This window comes from Anas acuta, chromosome 5 (assembly GCF_963932015.1).
Source record: "Anas acuta chromosome 5, bAnaAcu1.1, whole genome shotgun sequence".
Taxonomy (NCBI): Eukaryota; Metazoa; Chordata; class Aves; order Anseriformes; family Anatidae; genus Anas; species Anas acuta.
In genome coordinates, this window is record NC_088983.1 from 400,752 (window position 1) to 425,809 (window position 25,058).

At 46.7% G+C, this 25,058-nt stretch overlaps 1 long non-coding RNA gene across 1 annotated transcript; it reads right to left on the minus strand.

The window, feature by feature from the left end:
* Positions 1-2,422: 2,422 nt before the first annotated feature.
* On the minus strand, positions 2,423-4,570 carry LOC137858130 (uncharacterized). The gene is made up of 3 exons (XR_011097505.1): positions 4,317-4,570; positions 3,707-3,792; positions 2,423-3,577 (listed from the first exon to the last, which is right to left on the minus strand). It is a non-coding gene; the product is annotated as an uncharacterized lncRNA (long non-coding RNA).
* Between the last annotated feature and the right edge of the window lie 20,488 nt (positions 4,571-25,058).

Consider the following 25,058-nt stretch of genomic DNA (forward strand, 5'->3'; position numbering starts at 1 on the left):
GGAATGTTGCAATCTTAAATCATACCACCACTGTTGCTTTTGGAGGAGGATTTAGGTTTGAGGTTGTGCTTGCTGTGGCTCCATGTGGTTAACACGCTCCCCTGTGGTTAATACACCACCCCTCTGTGGTTTTAACACTGTGATTTTCTAAGAGCAGTTTGCCTGGGGCAGGAGCAGTGGTGAACAGCCACCAGGGAGAGGGCAGCTCCTGCTGGAGATGGGCCATGGAAGGCAGGGGTATGGGGACATGTCCCCTACACCCTGCATCCCTCCCCCAGGGAGCTGCTCCCAGAGCCATGGCTCCCTGCCATCGGCAGCATGCAGAGCGACTCTGCCCCCATGTACTTGGTATTTATAACTGTGCGAAAGAGCAAAATATGTCCACATCAGAATGTGCATTTCCCTCTGTGTCTGGAAAAGAACAACATAAGACCTTTTCATGGAAATTAAGGCTTCATCCCTCAATTGCACCAATGCCTTAACTGCTCAGCATTTGTGCGGAGAAATGGCAAGAAATTGTGTGGAGTTGATAGCAAAGCTGACATGCCCATTAACACATTGCATGCTTAATGCAGACAAACATGCTCTGCGGTGGAGCAACCTGGTAACCTGTGACAGGAAACTGGGGTGGGAGAAAAAAAAGAAAATCTGAGGAACAACTGCATTGTGCATCTACGGGCTTGGCAGAGTTGGGACGCTTCCTGGGTCAAGTTGTCTGCAAATTACACAGCACATGCTGTTATTTTTGCCTTATTGACAGCCTGAATAATGCAGCGCTAGAGCCACAGGAAACTCTTTAGAAGGGTTCGTGCTGTGTTTAGGAAGCAGAAAATGCTTTTCTTTCCAGAATGACCTGAGATAGACTGTCCATCCATCTCTTCACAGCAGGGGGTCCCTGACTGAGGCTGGTGCCCTCACTTCTCTGTTTCTATCCCCACTTCCTCTCTGTCCCCCCAAGTCCCACCTCCACAGGGCAGGCAGCCCCATGGCTGCACCCATGTCCACGGCTGCTCCAGGCAGGTAGAGCTCTCTGGAAATCCCTGGGTGACAGCAGAGCCAAGAGGGCTGCTCTTACTGCTGCTGGCACCAGCTCTGGTTGCTTCTTGGGTTTGGTGATGTGCACTGCAGCCCTTTTGTTTTGCAGGGGGCATCAATGCACCCTGGCCCCTCAGCTCCATATTTTTCACCAGTGCTGTTAAGGTGCAATCTCAAGCCTGGAAGGAATCACAGAAATGTTTTCTCGATCAGACAAGAAAACATTCTGTGGGTGATGTGCAGCTGCTCCTTGGAAACCTGGAGAGAGCTCTGCTTGGAGCACCTCCATCTGCACTTCCGCGGTTGCCTTATTCTGGGGGGAGCTGATTTTTTTTGGAGGGAGAAAACTTGCTGCCAGATAACTGTTACTGACAGAATTTGAACCTTTACATTGGTTGAAGGGTCTGAAGCACCCCAGAGGAAGCTGGTGGGTGATGAGGTGGCTGCAGGCCACGGGAGCCCCGCGTAGCCCATTGGCTCCAGATGGACCAGCTCCCCCACTGCAGAGCCTTCTGCTTGCACATCGCTGCTTCTGCACAGGGCAGGGATGGGACTGCGTGCTTCACCTGTGTGCCTGAGTGTGGTGGGGCTGGAGTGGAAAAATGGCCTCATTTTTATTTTATTAAGGCACTTTCTGTCAAATGGCAAACCAAACGAGGCATTTGGATAATGCCCTTGATAAAATGCTTTAACTTTTGGTTAGCCCTGAAGTGGTCAGGCAGTTGGACTTGAACTTTGTAGGCCCTTTCCAAATGAACTATTCTAATTTTGAAACAACAGTCTTTTGGCTCACCAGCATTAGTCTGCCATACAGGTACATTCCCTCATGGTGTGTCACTCGAGCTGCTATATGAAATACTAAGTACTGAAGAACATTGAAGTCTCCTCTCAGCAAGGCAGTTCTGTTCTCTCTCACTTCTCTCTTCTGCAGTAGCTTACTGTGTCCTTGCTTTTAAGAGGGAGAGTGACAGATCCACTATTAGAACCAATATTAACTCAAACATACAATGAAAATAAAAGTGTTTTCTTCCCTGGATTTCTGCAACACCAAATTCTCCCTGGGGCATATAAAATGCACACACAGTGCTGCACATGCAGTGCTCAGCTACAGGCCTATGGGGCTTAAAGTCACCTTTGACAAAAATCTAAATATCAAAACAAAATATTTTCTAATAAAAATATATATTAGAAAATGATAACCTCTTATAGTATTCCTCTGAAAAAGTAAAACTTGAGTAGTAGTAAGAAGAATGTTTCAAAACTGGACATCTGGGTTGTTTCAAGTTCTACCTACCGACTTGCAAGGCAGCTGTGTGCCTTGCATAAATTCACATTGACAAGATAAAAAAAAAAAAAAAACAGGAGAAGATTGAGACTGTATCAGATTTCCATTTTAATTAATCGTTTTGATCATTGCCATTTACAATGTAGATTGCAAAGGATTTTCTGATCTTCTTGATGAGAGGTTTTTAATCCCCAAGACATTTTGTAGGGATGCTTGAGACAAATCAGACTGAACACGTTGATGGAGTTGTCCCTTAATTTGTTCAGAGCTCTTGCTGCTGTTGTGGTAACATCTTCTTGCGGGGTCTTACGTGCCGTGTGTTGCAGGCAGCAGCCCTGTTGCAGTGCACCTAAGCTGAGCTGGAGTCCTGTGTGGGATTTGTGTTTCAAGGGCTGCATGAAGGCGGAGCTGGAGTGTCTGCCTTCCCTAACCTTGTTTCACGTTGGCTTGAAACTCACATTCACAAATTATTTGCATCTCCAGGCACCGAAAATTCTTTAAAAATCTGTGGGGTTGGCAGCTTGTGGGGCTAACTGCTGAAAGTGGCATTGTTACTCTGGTAATTACTATTTCATATATGCCATCGTTAGATAGTATAGGGTACATAAAACTATTTTAAAACGTTATCTGTAAATCCTCAAAACATTAGTCTGCTTTTAAGGAGGTTCTATGGGTACATACATGTACGTTGGTCCAAGGGTATTTATCATTTACATAAGATTCTAAAAAAGGAGGACAAAGGAGCTGAGTGGACAGGCTGTAAACCCACGCACATCTCAGGCCAAGCAGCCGAGATACAGGAATCTGTGGAGAATGAACCACATAACAGGCGTTTCAAAGTGAATTGCACAAATACGACTTTATCTCCAAAACACAGACTGTAAACCCAGGATTTTCAGAGTCAGTGTTTGGAGGGAGGTACGGAACCCCCTGCAGCACGGAAAATGACAACTGAGAACTCCGTGCCACGCACTGCGGGCTGCTGCGGGACCACCCTCACCGAGCTCCGCACCCAGGCGGGCACAGCCGCCTTGCTGCGGGTGCTGCCCCCCAACCCGTGCCCTGCCTCAGGCCCTGCTCCCCCCACGGGGGCACCCTGCGGCACCCCCGAGGCCAGCGGGGAATTTTTGAATGCCTTTTTAAATATTTTTTTTAACGCTTGCTGTTGTGGGAAAAGCGGCACCGTGTGTGTCCGCGAGTGGCGACCACAAGTGCTTTCTGAACAGGCTGGGCTGCGGGGCCGGCTCCTTTTATCTGCTAGACAGAGTAAAATAAACCAAATTAAACCAATTACAAAGACTTAGCGGGCTTTTAGTTCCAGTAGTGCTGACGACTGTCCGCTTATCTTTGCATAGAAAGGTTTTTGTAGTGGTAATTAGGCGTTACCTTGCCGTTGGGGTCCGCAACAAAAATGGTTTTCCTGCTGTTTTCAAACCTTCATCATCGCTCACTTCAGATTGCTTTGTCTGCGGCTGTGAAAATGGAAGGAAATTCACGTGATTCCTCTGATTTGTAGCCATCATTTCTACTTTCAAGCGACTTGTGAGACACCTCACAGCCAGCATGCATTTTCCTGGTGGTGTGAGAGGATTGTGGCAATCAGAGAGGTCTCTGCTACCCCTCTGCAGAGCAGCTAAGCGCAAGCTGGCTTTGTGAGGTTTGTTTTCACAATGTAACGTGGTGAAAGCTTGAATGATTTTCTTCCTTTTTGAGGACCTGCAACTTTAATTGTATGTGTTATAAATGAAGTCTCAACTCTGAATTTAGTAACATAAAAGAATACTTATAAAAGGCAAGTAAACAGCGCTGGGTGCGCGGGGAGTCTATGTTCTACCAACACGCACACGCACACATCGAACTATCCAAATATATATAGGACAAGAAACCCGAGTACGCCTATACATATGGATATCCTATCCCCGCTTCATATTATAGTTCTCTTTGTGGTGGTCGTTGTGGGTGAAAGGCTCCCGGTTTCCCCATCACCATGAGCAACCTTTTGTTCCAGACTGCAGGAGCGGCTTCGAGCGTCTCCCTCTTCTTCTGCACATGCTCTGCCCACCACAAGGTTCCCCAAAGCAACAAAACGGGATTGCTTTTCCCGAGTTTCGTTAACCCTTGAAATCACACTAATAATATTATTATCATATAACATTAAACAATAAACGTTAACAGTTCTAACCAGCAACCCCCCCAGCAACTTCCGTGCCTTAACAGAGGGGAAAACAAGCAACCCCAGCCAGCAGGGCGTCACCTCAATCACCCTTCTTTGTTTCCTCTAAACTCTTTACATTCCTGATGGCCTCATCGTTAAGAGTCTGATGTTATCACCAACCACGGGGCTTTCCGACCCCCATTGCCACATTCCCAAATCTCCCCCTTCTTTATTAATATCAGCCATTTTTCTGACACGAATTACCGCTCCATATAGAACATATGGGTGCTTTTACTTCACTGCCCAGAGCTATCACTGAGGCTGGTAACTTAGTACAGTTCCAAAAGCAGACCAGACATTAATGTGGACAGCCATGAAATGAGACCAGGGGTGTATGAAGGTGACAATGCATCCCGCCTCCAGAGTTGTCCAGCACTGCAGGGTTGGAGGAAGGGCACGCTCCTGCTGCTGCGGAGGTTGCCCCCAGGGCCCAGGTTGGATCTGGCCTGGAAATCACAGGCTCCTCTGAGCAGTGGCTGTGTCGGAAGCCTGGGGCCTGCTTCTCAGCTGGGTGCTGCAGCTGCAGTGCCCGGCCGCTCCTCACCTCCGGGCTTTAGCGCAGAGCTCCCTGTGCTGTGGAGCCCTGCAGCACTGGAGAAGGGAGGGCAGGAGTGACCTGCAGGCAGCGGCTTGCCCCACGGCATCATTTCTATTTTGGCCATGGGTGAGCCCTGCTCCTGCAGACTTGCAGCCTTTAGCTTGCTTTACCCTCACAACCATCCCTGCAGGCTGGCAGGAAGTTCAGACAAAGATGCCAAACCCAGAGTGGGGATGGAAATGCTGCCTGGCTGCCACCTCTCACCTGGACCCATGACCACAATTTCATGCTGTCTCCTGACCTATGATCTAAGTGGGAAAATCCTTCTTGAACTTCTTCATGTTTGTTGCAGTTCTCTGTAGATGGGAAGGCTCAGAGCAGTGCACGCCACTCACACTAACAATTCAAAACTATTCCAATTTTCTTTGTATTCTTGTGCCAATGTTTCATGTACAGAAAGCTAAGTTCTGCACACTGGAGATTATCCATGCAATTGTTTCTCTAAGAGGAGGAGTGGGGAGCCCTGCACTGCCAGGGTGCGATGGGCACAGACTGCTGCAGATCTGGAGCAGGGAAACCCCAAAGTACACTCATCCTCCTGGAGCCAACACATTTTGAGAGAACAAGAGGGAAGGTTTGCTTTTACTGAGACTGACAAGTCCAGCAAAGATACACAGATGCACAGAAGTGTTCAGAGAGATAGAGTGTCACATCCAAACACAGAGAAAGATGCTGTTAGAGATCTCATTAGCATACTCTGTTTTCCACTAATCAAGTCACTGTGAATAATGTTGCTTATGATTGTATTTGATTGTATCAGTGTTATAGATTTGAAAGGTACATATATTTTTAATCTGCAGAAAGCAGCAGTATTATTACTAAACTATATTTAGAGAATTTTGCAGATAGCGTGCTCTGTTCTTTTACTGCTTCATTATAACAACATTTTACATATAGACCCCCAAGGAAAATGAAACGCACCCTACACAGGTGGCTGTTACGTAGGTTTGCATGATGAGCAGGTCTATTTTCTGAGTCATAAGTCATTTCACACCTTCCTACTGTCTGCCAAACAGCCAATGGTGATTCCATGCCAGAATACTGCCCTGGCGGATGTTGCTACAACTCCTGGCACTGCAGTAGAAACTTGTGGCCAGACCTAGCCAAAGCCCAGGGCCCCTGGGCAGCCTGTGGCCTCTGGTTGCACCACTTGCCAGTCCAAAATCGGTGCCCTGTAAGAAATCTGCTGTTTAGATCTGGTTTATGATCCAGACAAAGGGTGAAACACTGGATTGCAATATTAATTGGCCCTGAAGATCTAGTATACTGTGTGTCCGAAAAGAATTTTTATAAAGGCCAATACTCCATTTCTTCTACTGAACATATTAAACTAAATGTGTCCCACATCAGGCAAGTCTTTAACTGAAAAGTGGTGAATACTACCAATGTTAAGGCAAAAACATAGCCTGCTACTTTAGATGTGTAATTAACAGAGCCTGCTGTTTGCAGCGCCATGAACCAGCACAGAAAGTTCGAGCAGGGTGAGGCAGCCTGCCCTCCTGCAGCTCCATACCCTGCTGTGCCATGGCCCCTCTGGGGCTCACCCTGGGGGTGTTGGAAATTCACAGTCCCTCTTCTAGGGGTCACTCAGGCTAGGTCAATAATGCAAGGGAGAGGGGAAAAGCAAAATGCCACGATTTTTGGTGTTGTTTCCAGCTGTTTTCTTAGACCCAAACCTCTCCAGACATTTTCAAAGTCAGAAGAAGGACATAAGGGTTTGTGTGCTGCCACCTCCTACAACCCTAAGGAAGATTATGAGAAACTCCTCTCAGTCCAGCCTTTGCCAGGCGTTGTCAGCAATCACTGAGAAATGCTGTCAGTAACCACACAGAGAACAAACCTGCACTTGTTTTCATATTGCCATCATATCAAATTGCACTTTTGGTTTGGTATTTTTGGATCACTAAAATAAAATTAGGCAGGGTTGAAAAGGAAATACACCCATAATCTACACACTCACTGATGAAGGAAAAGATAACACTCACCTCCATCATGCCGCGACTTCAGTGTTGCTAAATAAAACCCCGTGGTGTTACTATAGTTTAAAGCTTCATAGACAAAATTGCATTTTGTAACTCACACACACCTTGCCTGCACTTACAATATATCAAAATGAGCAGAAGATGTTTTCTGCTCCAGTGATAAAAAGTGATTTATCTGTCAAGCCTGAAGTTATAATTACAGGTGAAAACCGTGTAGATGTGGAAAGTAGATTTCCATGTAACTTTAAACCTCAGCTGTGGTCCTTTGAGGCCACAGAAGTTTTAAGGCCATCATGCAGCACCACTGCAGCCATTAGCAAGATTTATGGGCAGCTGCTCTCTTTCCGAGTGGTTTCCCAGAAAGGGGAGCAAGCTGGGACCTGGCAGCTGACCTGAGTCACTGGGGCACAGCCAGAGCCCTGGGGGGTTCCCAGCAACTGGCACCAGCTCCACGATCTGGGAGAGGAGCTGGGGAGCATCGCTGCAGAGAGCAGGGAGCCCCAGGATCAGGTAAGCTCCCCATCACCCAACGCCGTCATTTCTGCTCTGGTGTTCTCCATAGGGGAACCAATTTATTTGGAAAAAAAAAAAAAAAAAAAAAAAAAAAAACATCAACAAATTCCATCTTTCTTCCCTCATAGCTTCTTTGGGAATTACCTATTCTTTTTGGACCAGAAAAGACTCTTAAAGCATAAAAAGTCACCTCACTGGTAGCATGTCCCACAGTGGGAGTGAGTGCTGGCTGCACAGGAGGCATGGGCAGAAGGAGTTACTGGTTTAGGATAAAATGAAGGCACGTCTCCAAAGGCAGCTATGGAGCCTCTCTGCCCCTTAGGTGCTCCCTTGTAGTAGCACTCTCCTGCTTTGTGGATGAAGAGGAAACTTGTCAACAAGTGAGATGTTGCCTTGTTCTTTAGCTGAGCATGCACCTGTGCGCACACACACACAGAACTCACATTTTCTCCAGTGAATCCTAAAGAAGAGTTTAGAATAGGATTTTGAGCATAAGCTGTTGTTATGCATGTTGACTTCAACACTTCCAAGGCACATGGAAAGAGTGAGAGGAGATACAGTGTGAAATGGTTCTGTGATGGGTGATGGGATTTACTGGGGAAGAGGTGTTTGTTTTTTTTTTTTTGTTTGTTTGTTTGTTTGTTTTTGCTTTGCTTGCTATGTTTTTAGAAATACCAGTGACACTGATCCAAACAGGAGCTTTTTATTATCCTTTGGAGATTAAAAGCCTGCAGTCTGGTGTTGTGAATTATCTCATGGGCACTACTAGAACAGGTAAAGGGATTGCTCCTAGTACTTCCACTAGCACCCAGCAGGACAAAAATATTCTGGAGTCAATTATGGATTCAGTAACAAGGAATTGCCAACAATTCCATCATCTTCACTCAGGCTCACAAACAGCATCTTTACTGCTTCATCGTGCTGATGCCGGGAGTGGCACTGGCAGCCAGCACACCCTGCTGGTACAGGCTTTGTGTGCTGCCCAGAGGATGTATCGATGGGCACCAAGCTCTGTAGGGTCAGCAGCAAAACACCCATCTTGGGCCCTGAATTAGGCAAACAGATAGCCTGGGCCACCTAACTGTGACTGCCAGTAGCTGTGAAAATATTTGTATGGCAAACAACAGCTGAAGGGAAAAGGAAAAAGAAGCACTAAATGGGCCAGCCTCCTTTTCAAGAAAGGTGGCAGAGACAAGCAGGACCAGAACAGTAGAGCACCAGGTCCAGCAATGGTGCCATCTTCATTCAGTCCATGGTCAGCTGAGGACCTGGCTTTTACACCACTGACAGACTAAGAAATTACTAAATTCATTCCCACTTATGGCCCATCAAAGAGCTAATAGGACAAACAACCATTGAAGCAGTACACTGTATTAATAGAGTGTGCAAGCCTGCATTAAGTGCTGTTGGTAAAGGACTGCAGACCATGTCCATGGAGTGTCCTGCCTTAATGTGAATTGTGTGTCCCCATAGGCCTTCCCTTGGGCTGCCCTGGGACCCAGAGTTGTACCTAATGGCAGCCATGGGCAAAGGAAATACAGTCCAAGTATCTGACAGCCTGATTGCAAGACTCCAGCTGATACTTTTGTGCTGAGTGAATTAAAAAGTTTTACTCTGGTTCCTCCACAGAGAGTAGATAAGAAACCAAAAGACAAATAAGCATGGCCAGAACAGTAAACATTTGCTTTAAGGAGTGGAAACCATGGTTAAGCATCTAGACCATGAAACTACAGGGTTCCTCAAATTAAATTAATTTAATGGTTTATACATTTGCTCCATAGAGATGTGGGTACTGAAAAGTGCATCTCCAGACAAGTGCAGGAAGATCTGACAGGTACTCCTGCCTCCCTGCAGAAAGAAGCCCTCTGCAGAGGGGTAGGGAGGAAAGGGCTGCAGGTACCAGTGCCACATCTGCACTGGGACAGCTGGGGGGGGCAGGAGAAGGGACAGGGATGTGGGAGAGAAATCTCCCTGAGAGAGCAGTGTGCCAGCTTTGGCTCTAGATGAGGGCTCTGTCCCTTCTTTGCCAAAAAGTGCCTGTATTGCCATTCTTCAAATTACTTTTCACTCATTTGGCCAAGCCCTAATTCATTTCTGCCAACTATTTTTTCTTCAGATTACTTTTCACTCATTTGGCTAAGCTCTAATTCATTTCTGTCAACTATTTTTTCCTAGTGTCAAAAGCACAGTTCCTATTACTCTGTTCCTCACATCCACTTTAGCTTAATGGCATCTGTAAATAATGAATTTGCATAATGAAAAGTATTTATGAAAACCAATTGCACTCTGTGTAGGTGACCTTGTGACTTCAAGTAAGTTAATAACCTCTGAAGTACAGACAAGATAATACAGCGATACGTCACCACTTCACTGGAAGAGGAGGGAGCTGTAACTGCCAGCACAGGTACACAGACCGTCAGCTGTGGCGGGGTCAAAGAACTGATAAGTGGATACGTGAGCTACATGTGCAAGCTCACCTTGCCTAATTTACTAGCTGAACATATAAGCCCCAAACACTGAAAACAGAAATCCACCAAACTCCCTGCAAGAGTAAGGGTTTAAATTTGCAAGTCACAGTCCCTAAGGGTGGCAATGCCCTTGTGGGTCCTGTGAGAGACACAGTCTGGGATCAGAGAGCTGGGTCTGTGACTGTATATTCTCACTTGTCAGAAGGCAGTTAATTACAGTGGAAAACACCGTGTTTCCAGCCAGTGACACAATGTGAAAGACGCAAGACATAAAAAAAAAAAAAAAGTACTAACGACAAGTGCCTGTTCCCCTGAACCGCTTAAATGTTAATCTGACAGCAGAAATGTGCATCACCTTCATTAAACTAGTTGCTCCTCCGTGGGCTGGGGGAAACTGATGCTGAGCTTGCTGAGCTTGCATCATAAAATTTCTCTAAAGAAGGTTTTACAGGAGGTGGCAAAATTGTTGGCAAAACCGCTGTGGGCAAGCTGCTCCACTGCTGAACATGCTCCATGTGCCTCTTGTCCTTTGGTGCCTCCTGTCCCTCAGGGCTTGTGCAGTGCAGGGCTGGCTCAGGAAAGCACCAGCAGCTCTGGGTCAAAGATGCACTGGCATCAAATGTACAGGGCAAGCCCTCCAGACAACTTGCGTGTGCCATGCAGGTCCTGGACTCCACCTTTCTCTCTCTCTGGAGGATCTTCAATCTCCATGTAAAACTTCCTGAAGTTCAGGGTCCTTGGGGATCCTCAGCCAAGGGTTACTAGCACATAAATGGTCTTTATGAGATTGTGGGCTTCTGTCTTACAATAACAATGGGAAGTGCTTGAGCAAAAAGACTTAAATGTGCTGCTTCTTAACAGTCTTTCTATTTTAAATGCAATCAACAAATTGCTCTTTCCAGTGAAGCAAGATGGAAGTACTAAGGAAAGAGTAAATGTGCATTACTCGTGACGCATAATTCACTGAACAATCCTGCAATTATTATTCTTTCTGACAAGTCATAAATAATGTAGCAGAAGAAACAGGCCTGATTAAAGAAAAGGGATCTGAGTCAGGTTTGCTTATCAGCTCTGCCCAAAACAGGAAAAAGAAGAGCATCCTGGATGTGGAGCCTCTGTGGGCCCTCCTCCAGCATCCTGGTGGTGCAGTGCTGCTAGCCCCTGGCCTGGCCCCTGCCCCCGGCCTGCACGGGCTGGAGGGGCACTGCCCACACCCCTATGGGCACCTGGCACCCGAGCGTTACGGGCTGTGAACCGCTGGCACCAGCCTGTGAAGGGGAGCACCCGGCCGGTCAGCCCTGCCCCTGCTGCAGCACCTGCTCACCCATGGGAACCGCTGATGAGGGAGATATTTCTTGTGGCCTGTGATTTTCAGGGTGCACTGCAGCAGTCTCTAAGAAATGGCCACAGTCCTGAATCAGCCTGCAAATGGGGACTGGGGGCAACAAGGCATCTGTTCTGGGCACCAGTGGAAACACAGAGCCCAGGATTTTTACAACTTTGCAATATCTAGGAATAGACTGAAATTCACTCCTCAGGCAGGGATCTGCCAAGGAACCCAAACCATTAATGTGTATGGGAAAGAAACTGAAACGTCCATCACAGCAATTAAATGGAGCCCTTTTGCAGGACAGAGGCATCGAGGCCAGGCTGTGGAAGAGCTGTGCTGGGTCCCTGCACCCAGGGCAGCCTCTCACTGGCAGGGGATGGCCTCTGTCACAGGTACTAATCACTGGCCCACACAATCCAAATGCAGCTCAAAGCTTAATGGTATTTCCATACAAGGAAAGCTCCCCAAATTCCATGATAAATGAAGGACATCGACATGTTCAGAATTTTATGGAAATAATAGGCTAAAATTTGAATGAATTAGATGGAAGGTAAAAGAAAACTATCTAGAAGGAAAAGTTTGAGATATCAAACTAGTGACTCATTCTGGCAAAGAATTAAATGAAAAAATGCCACTCATTCTCTTCATCTTCTTTGAAAATAACGCCATGCTATAACATTCATATGGAGACCACCAAACCTCATCACATACAAAATGTCCTTCCCGATATCTGTGACATTTTACTGAGATCATAACACAGTCTGAAAACTTTAGCTACTCAGCAAATACAAGGTTTTTCTTTGCTGAAAATATATAGCTGGTAATAAATTACATCCTTGCCCTGACAGGTTACCTAGAACAGCTTAGTCAGTTCACCAATGTGAGCGTCAAATATTTTGCAAAATATCAGGCTTTTCTAAAAATCACCATAAACTTTTCAGTTTTAGAACGTCAGATCCTGCCCTCATTTTTACCTCTTCAGTTTTCCATTTGCCCATGAGAGCATGGAGTTCCCGGATGACAGCGAGCTGTGGTAAATTAAATTTATCTCTTAAATATATATATATGCATGTTTAAGAGATAACCATTACTTCCAGCTGAAATAATTCTGTAGATTTCTCCCATATGCAAATTCACTCAGAAAGTTATATCTTTCTAACATATGATTTATATGTACAAATACTAAAGGTATCAGATAATCAGAAGGCTTTAGGATTTGTCAGAAACTTCTGAATGTGGCTGTGTGCCAGCATCCAGCACACACTGTCTGAGCGCGGAAATGGTGGAAAAATACCCTCTGTGATAACATGCACTAAAAACCCACTTTGAGAGAGCAACACAGCTGTCCACCCAGTAACCCGGGTGGCTTTACCTTGCAGGCAGGGTGCACAGGAGCATTGTTTTCTGCCAAAGCTGAGCGCGTAGCCCTCCCCTCGCTCAGTGGGATCAATGCTGCACGGCTAAAAGTTTGTCGCAGGAATGCACTTGCAGGTTTTCCTGGATTTCCCAGCCCTTTACTGCCCTGAGAAAGCAGCCAACCATCCCTACACTACTGCAGAGGCCCAAGCCACCTCCCCAGTAGCACCCAGGCGTTTGGGGCGTGCAGGCCTCGTGCCCCCATCCCCGGGAGGGCTTCGTGCTGCGGGCACCGGCACGGGCCTGGCCCGGCTCCGGCAGAGCCCCGCGCTGTGCTCCTGCTGCCGGCCGCAGGCCTCCCCCCTGCACCAAGGCCCCTCTTCCCCTCCTGGCACGTCTGAGCTTGCCTTTAGCATCCAGCACTGAGTGAAAGCTAAGCATCTCCAGAAACAATTCCCATGAACCGTGTAGCTAAAGCGGATGACCCGAGGTTTATCCCAAGTCGCTGCTTCTCTTTGCTCTAACCCGTGGGATAGCTGTGGCGATTCTGAGCATATAATTGGATGCACTGAGGTGACCTAAGCTGGAAACTGTATCAGCGCTGCCCGATTTTCCTGTAAACCGTTACATTTATCTGTCAGCCTGGCAGAGGACATACTTGACAGAGACAAGACAGAAAAGTGGTCAAAATCAAATCCATACAATAGTATTCCATAAAAGAAAAAAAAAATAGAGGAGGTATCTGTATTTGCTGCATACATATGCTTCTCTAACAATTGGACAAGGAACAAAGACGCTTCAAGGAGTAACACTTTTTTTTTTTTTTTTTTTTTTTTTTTTTGGTGTGTGTGTCTATGCTTTAAACTTACTATGTGATCATTTTTGCTGTGCTCCTTTGTTCATGTGAGAAACAGTGAAAAATAATTCTCTATCTTCTTTCCCCCTTTACTGAGTATTATCATTCCAGCCATGTATACATATCTTCCTTGGGCTGAAGAGATTCATTATGTTTGGTTACTTCTTACATGAAAGCCACTACTGTTGTCCTCTGTATATTTTCCATCTCCCAGGCATCCTTCTCTGTGAGGTGGGACCACGACTGCAGGAAGCCCAGCGGGGCTACAGAGAGCAGCAAGCAGGAAGGAAGTCAAACCAGGCAGCACTATCTCAAGGAGGCTCTTAGCATCCTTTTAGACACTTGTAGCTATCTCCAAGAATTGAACTTATGTCAGGTATTCACAGTGACTACATTTCCGTTTGTTCATAAGAAAAAATAAATGATTTCTAGTTATGCACAGTGAACAGTTGCTTTTAGCACTCTGCCTTTTGTTCCAACTGACTGAATTTAGTCACTTAATTTATATCTCATTTGTTTAAAGCTGACTAGAAAGACATGAAGAAGGATTTCACAAAACTGAGGACCAAGAGAAGCCTAGTAGCAAGGGAAGCTGTTCTGAATAGGTCTGAACCATTTCCAGACTTTGTGTCCCCCCACAGCGGTAAGTATGAGGATACCCCAGCACTGGGGGCCCTGGGAGCCCTGTCTGGGAGCAGAGGGGTGGGACAGGGACACGAACACAGCCCCTCCTGCAGCTGTATCCTGGCCAGGCATGAGGACACGGGGACAAGGGGACTCCAGGCCCTAGCCTCCACCCCTGCCTCTCCTGTAGCAAGGCACTGAGGGACCTTTGGGGAGGAGCCCCAAAGCCAGGTCCCACAGCCAGGAATAGCCCAGAGTGGTGAGCCCAGCAGTTTGGGGGGAGTGGAAGCTGCAGAGAGCTGCCTCTGTGGCAGATCTTGTACAAGACCTCTGGGAAAAGTCTCATTGCTTCTGTCCTGCATTCTGTTTACAGAGGTGTTTTTTTTGTTTGTTTGTTTGTTTTTGATGTTGTAAAAAGACAGGACAGGCTCATTTCATAAAGAAAACAAAAACCAAAACCAATCAATGAAAAGAAACAAACATAGAATCACCATATGAAAACAAAAACAAAGCTGAAGGAAACACCACATTAAGATTTCATGAGAGCTTGCCACTGACCCCAGAGCACACACGACAACCCTTCCCAACGGGCAGCAGAGCAGGGGCCACGGGTGTGCATCACCGAGCAGCCCCCGTGGCTGTTGAGAGGGTGCGCAGCAGCTGAGTGCAAATGTGTGGAATTAAAGAAAAACACCACCTTTATGTTCTTCCTCCCCAAAGCCTTAAAACGTCCACAAGAACAAGCAGCATAGTTCATGATGAATGGATGAGAGGGAGGAAATCAGACCTGAATCACAGAGAAACAAAGAGCTAAGAGCAGAAGCAGAAGCCAACCCTGGCCAAGCAGCTGCTGCACCTGGGGGTGGGAGCAGCCCTGGTGCACAGGTGGGCAACCCTGTGACAGTGGGGGTGTAATGGCACCCTGCTGCACCCGGACCTGGAGCAATTAAGGGCTTGATTCCTGAAGTCAGAGCCTTGTCAGCAGGTGACGGGACGGGAGAGGACAGGGTGAGGGCAGCCAGGGTCTCCCTGGGGCAGCAACAGGGCAGGGCAGGTGTGGGGAAGGGATGTGGGGAAGGGGGCCACACTGGTGAACGAATAACACTTCTGTTAAGAAATGCATCACAAAAATCAGGACTGTGTAAAGTTAGTTAAATGTAATACATAAAGACTGAGGTTAATTATCACCTTTCATGAACACTCCACAGGTGGATACAATCTCCAGAGGAGCAAAGCATGATTCATATGATGGCAACAATTAATGTTGAAGTAGCATAGTTTGTGCATGTGTTAGCTTTATTTATATATCGTAATCCTATGGTTCTTAATAAGTTTTCCACATATGGACCTGCAGCTGGCACTGAGCTTGTTGCTTCACACTGTTCTGCAGGTCCTTGTTCTGCAAGCAGGGAGCTGCCAGCGGTGGGGTTCTGCCCCCCGACGCAGGGGGCTGTAGGCACATGGGGCTCATGGGGATGGAACAAGTGAGTGGCCCAGTGGATCATTTTTATCAGCTGCAAGACTTCTGAACATTATAGAGTTAATTTAGCAATTAGAGTAGATTTGTGTTTTCTGTTAGGAATTAGGTGAGGCACTTCACAAACCAGGAGTGGCTGTCCATCCCACAGCGAGCTGCGAAGCTCCCCTGGGGCTGCACAGGGCATCACAAAGCAAGACAGAGCAGGGAGGGGCAAGTGCCCCTAGGATGTTCTGTGGCCCTGGTGGGGAGGCTGTACTCAAAAGGGATTTACGCATTCTTACAGTGCTTTTGAGTGACAGCTGCAATCTGCAGGGTATCAAAAGGTGGGAAATGCAGCTGTGTCACCCTGTGAAGTGGTGTTGTTATTGCCAGTCACAGTCCATGCGCTCTGCACTGAGTTTTCCAAACCCAGCACTGGGGCTTGTCACACCGGCACTGCCTGAGCTCAGCATCACCCACCTGCAGCTCCCTTGGCTGGAGTACAGCAACTGTAACTGCTTTTGCTGTAGCTATTAGCTCTGGATTGGTAGTGATTTGACTCTTAAGATTTCAGCGATGCTCACAATAATGTCTTGGTGTTGCTTTTGCATAAGGTGTGCCCATGATAAAAATCATAGAATAATAGAACAACTTGGGTTGGAAAGGACCTTAAAGACCACCCAGTTCCAACCCCCTGCCATAGGCAGGAATGCCACCCACTAGATCAGGTTGCCCAGGGCCTCATCTAACCTGGTCTTGAACGCCTCCAGGAATGGGGCATCCACAGCTTCTCTGGGCAACCTGTTCCAGTGATTCACCACCCTCTGAGGGAAGAATTTCCTCCTAATCTCTAATCCAAATCTCCCGTCTTTTAGTTTAAAACCATTCCCCCTTGCCCTGTCATTATCAGATTGAGCCAAGAGTCACTCTCCATCTGTTTTATAAGTCCTCTTTAAGTACTGAAAAGCCACAATGAGGTCACCTGGAACCTTCCCTTCTCCAGGCTGAACATCCCCAGCTCTCTCAGCCTTTCTTTACAACAGAGGTGCTCCAGCCCCTTGATTATTTTTATGGCCCTCCTCTGCACCTGCTCTAACAGCCCCACATCCTCCTTGGTGCAGGGCTCCAGGTGGGGCTCACGAGGGCAGAGCAGAGGGGCACAATCCTCTCCCTCACCTGCTGCCCACCCCTCTGTTGGTGAAGCCCAGGACACAGCTGGTCTCTGGGCTGCAGGCACACACTGCTGGCTCGTGTCGAGCTTTTTGTCCACCAAACCTCTGAAGTCCTTCTCTGCAGGGCTGTTCCCAGTGAGTTCTTCTCCCAGTCTGTGCTCATGTCTGAGCTTTCACATCTTGTGTGACCCCTGGAGCCCTAGTGAGAGGAGCCCGGCACTAGTGGCGACCCATACAGTAAGCTAAGTACTGCAGTTTGTACTTGGGCAATATCATATTTTAATCCCACAGAAGTCTTGGGTGAAAAGTCACTTAATCCTGGTGATTCATTAATATTTATCAGTTTAGGTAAAATCTTTGTTCCTAATACAATGATCTACCCTTAAAGATCTTATTCCCATTCCAAGGGACAGTCTGTCTTTCTGTTTCAGTAATGAAAGACAATTTCTCAGTTCAGATTGTGTCTTAATTTTGACAGGACTCAGAACTATAATGCTTCTTGTAATACTAATGGAGGACAGGTTACCAGTCATTTCTGGCTGATCAGTTGTCTACCTATCCTGTCTTCATGATAGCTGTAAGAAAGTACTCTTAAAATGAGAACTAACAGATGCTAATTCCCATCTGACAGTTTGGGGCCATGCACATATTGCATTGCAGCATAAGGAAAGGAAACATCTCTTTTCAGTTTTATTCAAAGAAATTCTACAGTAAAACAGAGGCCACTCCTGTCTTTTGGTTAGTCCCTAAATTCTGTCCTACAAATGTTCCTCAATGACTTTTCACTTTTATTGAAAGAAAGCACAAAGCTCAGAATTTCAGTATTTTTATTTCATGTTCTACTCCCTCCATTCTTTTTTTTTTTTTTTTTTTTTTTTTCCAGTAAGGGAAATTGGAAATGAACTGGGAAAAGCAGGGAAGGAGACCTGAAATTGCAGGCGAAGAGGGATTGGAAATGAAAACAGTTTCCAAAAAAGAGAAATATCTTCCCAAGTGCTTGATTTTTATTTAATCAAAACTTCATAGAAATATCAAAATATACATTTATGCTTTATTTGTGTATTTGTTTTGCAGAATTATATATTTAGCTTGCAGAAAAATAGGATATATTTCCAAGAGGCCAGGGTTTTCTTATGACTTATGTTCAAGGCAAACAAAAGATGAATGAGGTACCTCCAGACTGCTGATTGCCAGCCAAGCAGGGTTCACTGTCATGTGGTCCAGAGATAAATAATCACTACTATGCAGTACAGATTGAATAAATGCGTAAAAAAAAGGAAAAAAAAAATAAATAAATCACGAAGGGGACACCTGAATGGGCAAAACAACATTGTGGCTCATAAACTGGTTTGTGAAGCTTATAAAAATATAGAGGACAAGTCCTCAGTAAGTAAGTTTCTCTGATGTGTGCAATGTATCAGATCTTGTTTGATATATTATTTAGTGTGTTTTGTATTACATTAATTATATCAGCAATTGAAAGCTTGGGATAACACCCCTGTGATGATGAATGTTGGTTTCTGGGTTGTGAGGCTCTGCCTGAGGGCTGCACATGGCTCACTCCTGCTCATGCAGGGCCGTGGCCGCTCCTCGCGGTGAGGGCAGCAGCACCGGTGGCACCGCTGGGGTCACGGCAGCCTCTCCAGCTCTGTGCTCCCTGTGTGCATTCCCTGCAGTGCTGCTGGCTGGGCACAGACCTGCCGTGTCCCCCCGGCCTCCCTGCCCACCCGTGTCCCCACGCCTGCACTGCAGCCTCTGCCAGCTGCTGCTTGCATGCCAACTGTGCCTTGCTGTGCAAGTGTTCCTGTGCGGCTCCGCTCAATGTCATGAAGCTGACTGGGTGCAGAAGTTCACCCAGTGTCCGGGCATGGCTCGACCCAGCCCCCCCGTGGCCTTGGCCCTTGGAAGCACCTGGCACTCCTTCAGTGAGGCGAGACCTGGTCTAGGAGGCTGCTGAGGGGCACCAAGGTGGCCTGGGGCACGGCACTGCTCTGGCTTGCTGCAAGGTTATGTGGGCACTGCAGTGAGCTGGTTTTGTGTTAGGCGTATCCTGTGTTACAGAAAAACAAAACTTTGCTCAAGTAACTGTTAAGAAAATGGCTGAAATGCTTTATATTTATGGCATTTTAACTTTTTATACTTGCTTGCCATTAAAAAGAGCTTGAAGCACATAGTTAGCCAGAGTAATCCTTAATATGTTTAAGGCTTACATGCATTACCAGCAGCTCAGTGCAGTACTAAATGTAAAAGGGGCTTCTTCCTGAACATATTGTTATGTAAACCAAAAGCAAGTGAATGCAAACATTTCTGTCTTATAGGGGATCTTTTACCAAATTAACATTTGCATAAGAAGTAGGTTTGCAAGGCTATTTTTAAAACCATTAATTGGGATTCCACTCCTGCCATGTTTTTCCTCAGAGGACAGAAATGACATCGGTTGTCAGACAGTACAGCACTAGGGCTGCTGTAGCCACGATGCTGTAAGGATATAAGCAAGGCAGATTTATAGCAGACAGGATCTTTTATTTTACTACCTGATGTAGCTGGAAAAAAAAAAAAAAAGGCAATATTTCAGGAACAAAAGCTCTTTGGATCTGAAACTGTGCCTACTGTATCAATGGTTCTATTAAAAGATATAATCTCTCTACATAGACTTCACCTAACTTATGTATTTAGATTAGCTCTAAGTATGTTATTTCTGCAAATTGGAAGGAAAATCACATTTTCCACTTTGAGAGATACAGCAGAAGATGCAAACAACCTCCACTTCCAACCCAAAGTCCATGTAACTATTTATCCAGCATGAGCAGACTCAGAAAGCAATGTACCTCCAAACCGCCAAATCCTAAAAATCTATGCAAATCACTGTGCAATACCATGAAAGGAGCTAAAACCTAAAGCTGGCAATAACATGACATAGGTCTAGAAAATACATTCTAACTTTGCAGGTCAAATCCTGAAGCCTGAAAATAATGACAGTTTGGTTAGTAAACACATAAATTGTAGTGGGATTACATGGCAAGGTTTTGGTAGCAGGGGGCCATAGGGGTGGTTTCTGTGAGAAGGATCTAGAAGCTGCCCCATGTTTGGGAAGGGCCCCACTACTGACCAGAGCTGAGCCAATAAGCCATGTTGTTTTGCGCCTCTGTGAGAGCATATTTAAGACAGGGAAAAAAACGCTGCGCCACACAGCAGCTGGGAGAGTCAAGGGAGTGAGAAACAGCCTTGCAGGTGCCAAGGTCAGTGTAGAAGGAGGGGGAGAGGTGCTCTAGGCGCCAGAGCAGAAGTCCCCTGTGGCCTGTGGTGAGGACCATGGTGAAGCAGGATGTCCCCCTGCAGCCCATGGAGTACCACGGTGGAGCAGGGTTCCACGCTGCAGCCAGTGGAGGAGACCACGGTGGAGCAGGTGGCCCTGCACCGACGGAGGCTGCCGCCTGTGGAAGACCCCTGCCGGAGCAGATTCTGGGCCGGACCTGTAGCCCGTGGAGAGGAGCCCACGCAGGAGCAGGTGACCTGGCAGGAGCTGCTGCCCGTAGGGGAGCCAGGTTGGAGCAGTTTGCTCCTGAGGGATGGAGCCCGTGGTACAGACCCATATCTGGAGCAGCTCTGGAAGAGCTGCTGCCTGTGGGAAGCCCACGCCGGCACCTTTGTGTCACACACAGCCCTCCTGGGACATGCAGTGCCAGAGTGGGCACTGTGCTCTGTGAGCAACATGGACTATCTGGGAATGGATGCTAGAGGGACGAGGGAGGAGGCACGTCCATTGCAATTTCACTTGGGGCTGTCTGGAAGAGAGGAAGGGAAGAAAACTCAGAGATTGTTTTCAACCATCATCCCAAACCCTTCCACTGGCACGACTACTTCTGTCTTGCTGGACGTACTCAAGGACCAGTGCCTCATGGCAACTTCCCTGTGAGTCCTTGCCCTCACAGCCACAGGATTGACCTGCAGCTTCCTTATTCCAAAAAAAGACACTGGCTCTTGAGCTTTACTGTGGAAATGCCAACACTTTTCAGACTTGGACCAGGTTAGTGATGGCTGGCTAGTGTATAGACTCATGTTCATAATGCAAGCATAATCCTTCCAGGAGGAATCAAAGCACTTGAGAGTTATTGCACAAGCCTTAAATTCATTATTAACAATGTAGAGTTGCTAATTGAGAATTGTGATGTAGAATTTGGTAATTGCTTACTATACAAACACTTTAATGATTTAAAGAATTGCATCTAGTTACTGGCTTTTGACAGAAAGCAAGCTTGAAATAAGTCCAGGGCTGATAAAATGAGTGCCTCAGCATCCTGACAGAGCATTTGCAGATGAGGTTATAAGCCAAGCAAAGCAGATCCACCACGGAAAGAGGAAGTCTGGCTCACCCACCTCTTCCTCACCCTGCTTCCACTTCTGGCTGTGTTCATATTTCTTCTGCAGAACAGCCTGAAGGAGATACAGGGAGGTGCTCGTTCTTTGCCACTGCTTGGCACCCCAGTGGGAGTTTAAATTAAAAGCCAATCCAAGGGTAGCTCATGGGTTTTGTTTATCACACGGGAGAGCCTGCCCCTGGCAGCAGCCCCCGGCGCGTGGCTGGCGCTGCTCTCCCACGAGCATATGGGCTCCAGGGATGCCTGCCTTCCTGCACGCCCGCTGCAGCAGATTCGTATCTGGCCAGCAGAGTAGTTTTACACATTTTCCGTTAAACCTATGTTAAATATGGAAAAACAGCAGAAATGAGACTTGTTGTTTTGCATGTGAGCTCTCTTGCACATTTTGGTTTTTCTCATGTTTGGAGATAAAACTAGGATTGACAAAAATCTCTTCTGCCTTTCTACTGGAAAAGTACATAGGCTTACTGAATTGCAATGGTAAGTTTGTTTAAAAAAAATAATCTAAAATCAGGTAGAGTTAATGAAATCTCTAGAAATGTTTTTCCAGTCAGATGAACAAGACTGAAGATGATTTCTCTCTCTCTCTCTCTCTCTTTTGTTGGTTTGTTTTTGAGAAAGTAAATTTGTTCGTTGTTGGTGTTTCAGAGTCAGTGCTCTCCTTGAAGTAAAATGCAGCTCTCCCAGGTGTGACCAGCAATACAACCCCATCCTGGACCAGGCCAGTAGTTCAATAAGCTCAAAGTCTCAAAAAGGAAGGTGGTTATTCTGTGGTCATATAGAGAGCAGATTTTTGGATGCACTGATTGAGAACATCTTATTCATGAGTATCTGCACTTTTCCAGAAGGTAAAAAGCTTTTCTGGCAGCACATCCTTTTGCTATGTAGTTTGAGAGGGGAGTTATGAGAGAACAAGTCAAATGGAGACAATAGTACCTATTTCTTTATTGTGTATAAAAAAAAAAAATCCCACTCAGATATCAAAAAATGCCTTTCTGAAATATAGCTGTGCAGTGCTTTATTTATGTTCCTTCATGAAAGGGAAAATTTGAGTGAAGGTGTCCCAAGTGGATGAACAATTTTAAAGAGAACATAAGGAGCGAGAGAACTTGCAAAGAGTTGGGAAAAAAAAAAAAAAAAAAAGATTATACAGCAAAGGAAAGTGCATCTTGGAGACAGTGAGAATCCTAGAGAAAGTAAAATTTCCAGAAGAAAAGTAAGGCTAGGCTTTGACACAGCATGTAGAGTACCACGCTGAACCATTATGTTCAGCAACATGAGAGAAAGATGGCTCCTCTGCATTTTGGCTGGGGCCAAGATTAAAATAAAGCTGGGAAAGGCAAAAGAACAGACGTGTTCACTTTATGCTTATGTCTTTGGTAGGGCCTGTGGTGGTGAACAGAGGCACTGAAAGATGCTGGTGAAAGGAAGCAAATTTATGGAATAGAGGTAGCTGACGGATTGAGGAGCAGCTGAGACCACTGAGCTTCTTACCCACAAAAGCCAGCTCTCCTCCCCATGGTACTGTTGTGATAGACCAAAACCAAGGTTTTTAGGAACAATCAGATTGTGGATGGTATCATCAGATGGAAAAAATGCACTAGGGCCTACATTTTAAGAAAGTAGGGGCTGAAGTGAGAGAGCAAAACAGGCATTTTTAAGTTAGTCCTTAGTTGTGTGCAAAGCTGCAATAGAAACTGAGAAGAAATAACAGCTGAAGATAAGTGGATGTATCTATTATCAAACAAAGACTGGGCTTAAGGGAAGCCAATTGCAGCAGAATTGCCCAGCCAGCAACATTTTCTTAATGACTGACTCCCTAGACAGGATTATCCTGAACCTAATAATGTATGGACCCAATCTGCATGGAGTTCGTGAGGACAAACATATTTAAATTTAGTTGGGAGGAGGTAAATGTGATTGCCCCTGGCTGGGTGAGGTGCGCTGTGCTGGGGAAGGGCTGACAGAAGAGCTCCTTGGAGAGGGTCCTGAGGACTTCCACACTCGGTCTGGGCTGAGCTGTCTGGGGAGAACAGCAGGCAGTAGGCAATAGTCACCAGAAAGAGAGGCCCTAACATGGAAAACAGAGTCCTCTCCAGCTAAGGAACAGCAGCACAAGCATACGTGAGCCTTAGTGCAAGTGCAGCTCCTGATCTGATGCCCTGTCTGATGCACAGGAATTTGCACACAGTGTCTCCAGCCTCCCTGATGTGTGGGTTCCTGGCACTGCTGTGTCCTGCAGCACAAACAGAAATCTGCCACTCTGACATGGGGAGAACCCAGAGTGCCCCTGTGGCAGGCACCCGAGCAGGCTGAAAGCTGGGGGAAAGGGTCAATCCACTCCCAGTGCGGCGGCTAGCGCGGGGCTGCGGAAGGGTAGCAAGGCGTTAAGGTGAGCAGAGGTTTTTATGCTGAGTGTACGCATAACAGCCTCAGTAGCCCTGAGCTCCCTCCTACCAGGAGGCAGGTAGGTAGATTTTCAGGTCAGCGCTAAGCAAAGGCTCCTGCATGGGCTCATTGAGAAGGCTGCTGCGAGGGCGCTGAAGCTGCTGCAAAAGGAAGATGCTTTTCATTACTGTGTCTGCCACTGGCAATGTAGAATTCATGCTGCGCTGTAGCAACACGCACAGATCTCTGAGAGTGGAGAGGCAGGGATGTGCAGACGTGACTTTGGTAGCATGGTGTCCGTAATGGGAAAAGCGTTTCTGAAGGGTATTATCTCCAGCACAGAGGGGGAGGTTTCCAGAACTGCCTTTCACTCAGTGCGTATGAATGACTGCTGTTTCACACAGCTACCTGAAGTGCTTGGTCATTGCTGTGTAAAGGACATTTTCTGTTCCCACTTCCTGTACAATTTCATGTTCCTATATGTACTGAATGCATATTTGTTTTGCATATTCATATTGCTCACTGACTTCAGAAGCTCATTGACTTCAGGGCACTGTATCTTTGTAAGCTTGTCTTTTCATTCTATAAAAACATATACATTTTTTAATACCAGTAGGAGCATCTAAGTGCTTGATATTCACAGGGAAATGCGGTTTCATGCCTGCTGTCCTCGAGGACAGCGCTGTGTGAGGCAGGCAGCTTTGCAGGGCTGGCAGAACAGGGGTTTGCGAGCCGGGGCAGGGGGCAATCTCCACCAGCAGCTTCCAGCTGGCGGGTGCACATGCTGGGCAGTAAGGGCAGGGGGTTCCTGTGAGGCTGGGTGCTTGCCATCACTGCTGTCCCCCATCAGGTCCCTTCATCACAGTAAGGCAAACTCCAACTTCTCCCTGAGCTAGGGCAGCATTTCCCAAGCACGCCTCTGGGCAGGGGACACAGCAATCTGGGCCCTGGGCAGCGGGACCCCGCGCACCTCAGGGGAATGAGGCACCTGAGAGCAGGTCTGGCAGCAGGGAGACCCCTTTCCCTGCACCCAGGGGTGGCCAAGGTGTGACTCCAGCAGGGTGGGCTGGGCTGGCAGGGGAGGGGGGAATGCAGCCTGGTAAATGGCTTCCTCTGATTTCGCAGGGTTTCTTGACCCTTTCAGATTAGCAGTCCCTTCCTTGCAGTCATATTTTCTCCAGCTGCTGTGGCAGTATCAGCAGTAACACTCCCACTGCACCTTTGTGAATTTCAAGAGCCTGCAGATGTGTGGCCTTGCAGAGGTGCTTCCTAAGAGGAGAGTGTTCTTTTTTATTTTTTTTTCTCCTCTCTCCTCTGGAGATGACAATATAATTCTTAATACCTCCTCACCCCTTCCTAATATCCCATGGCCTTTCACCATACTACCATATATTACCC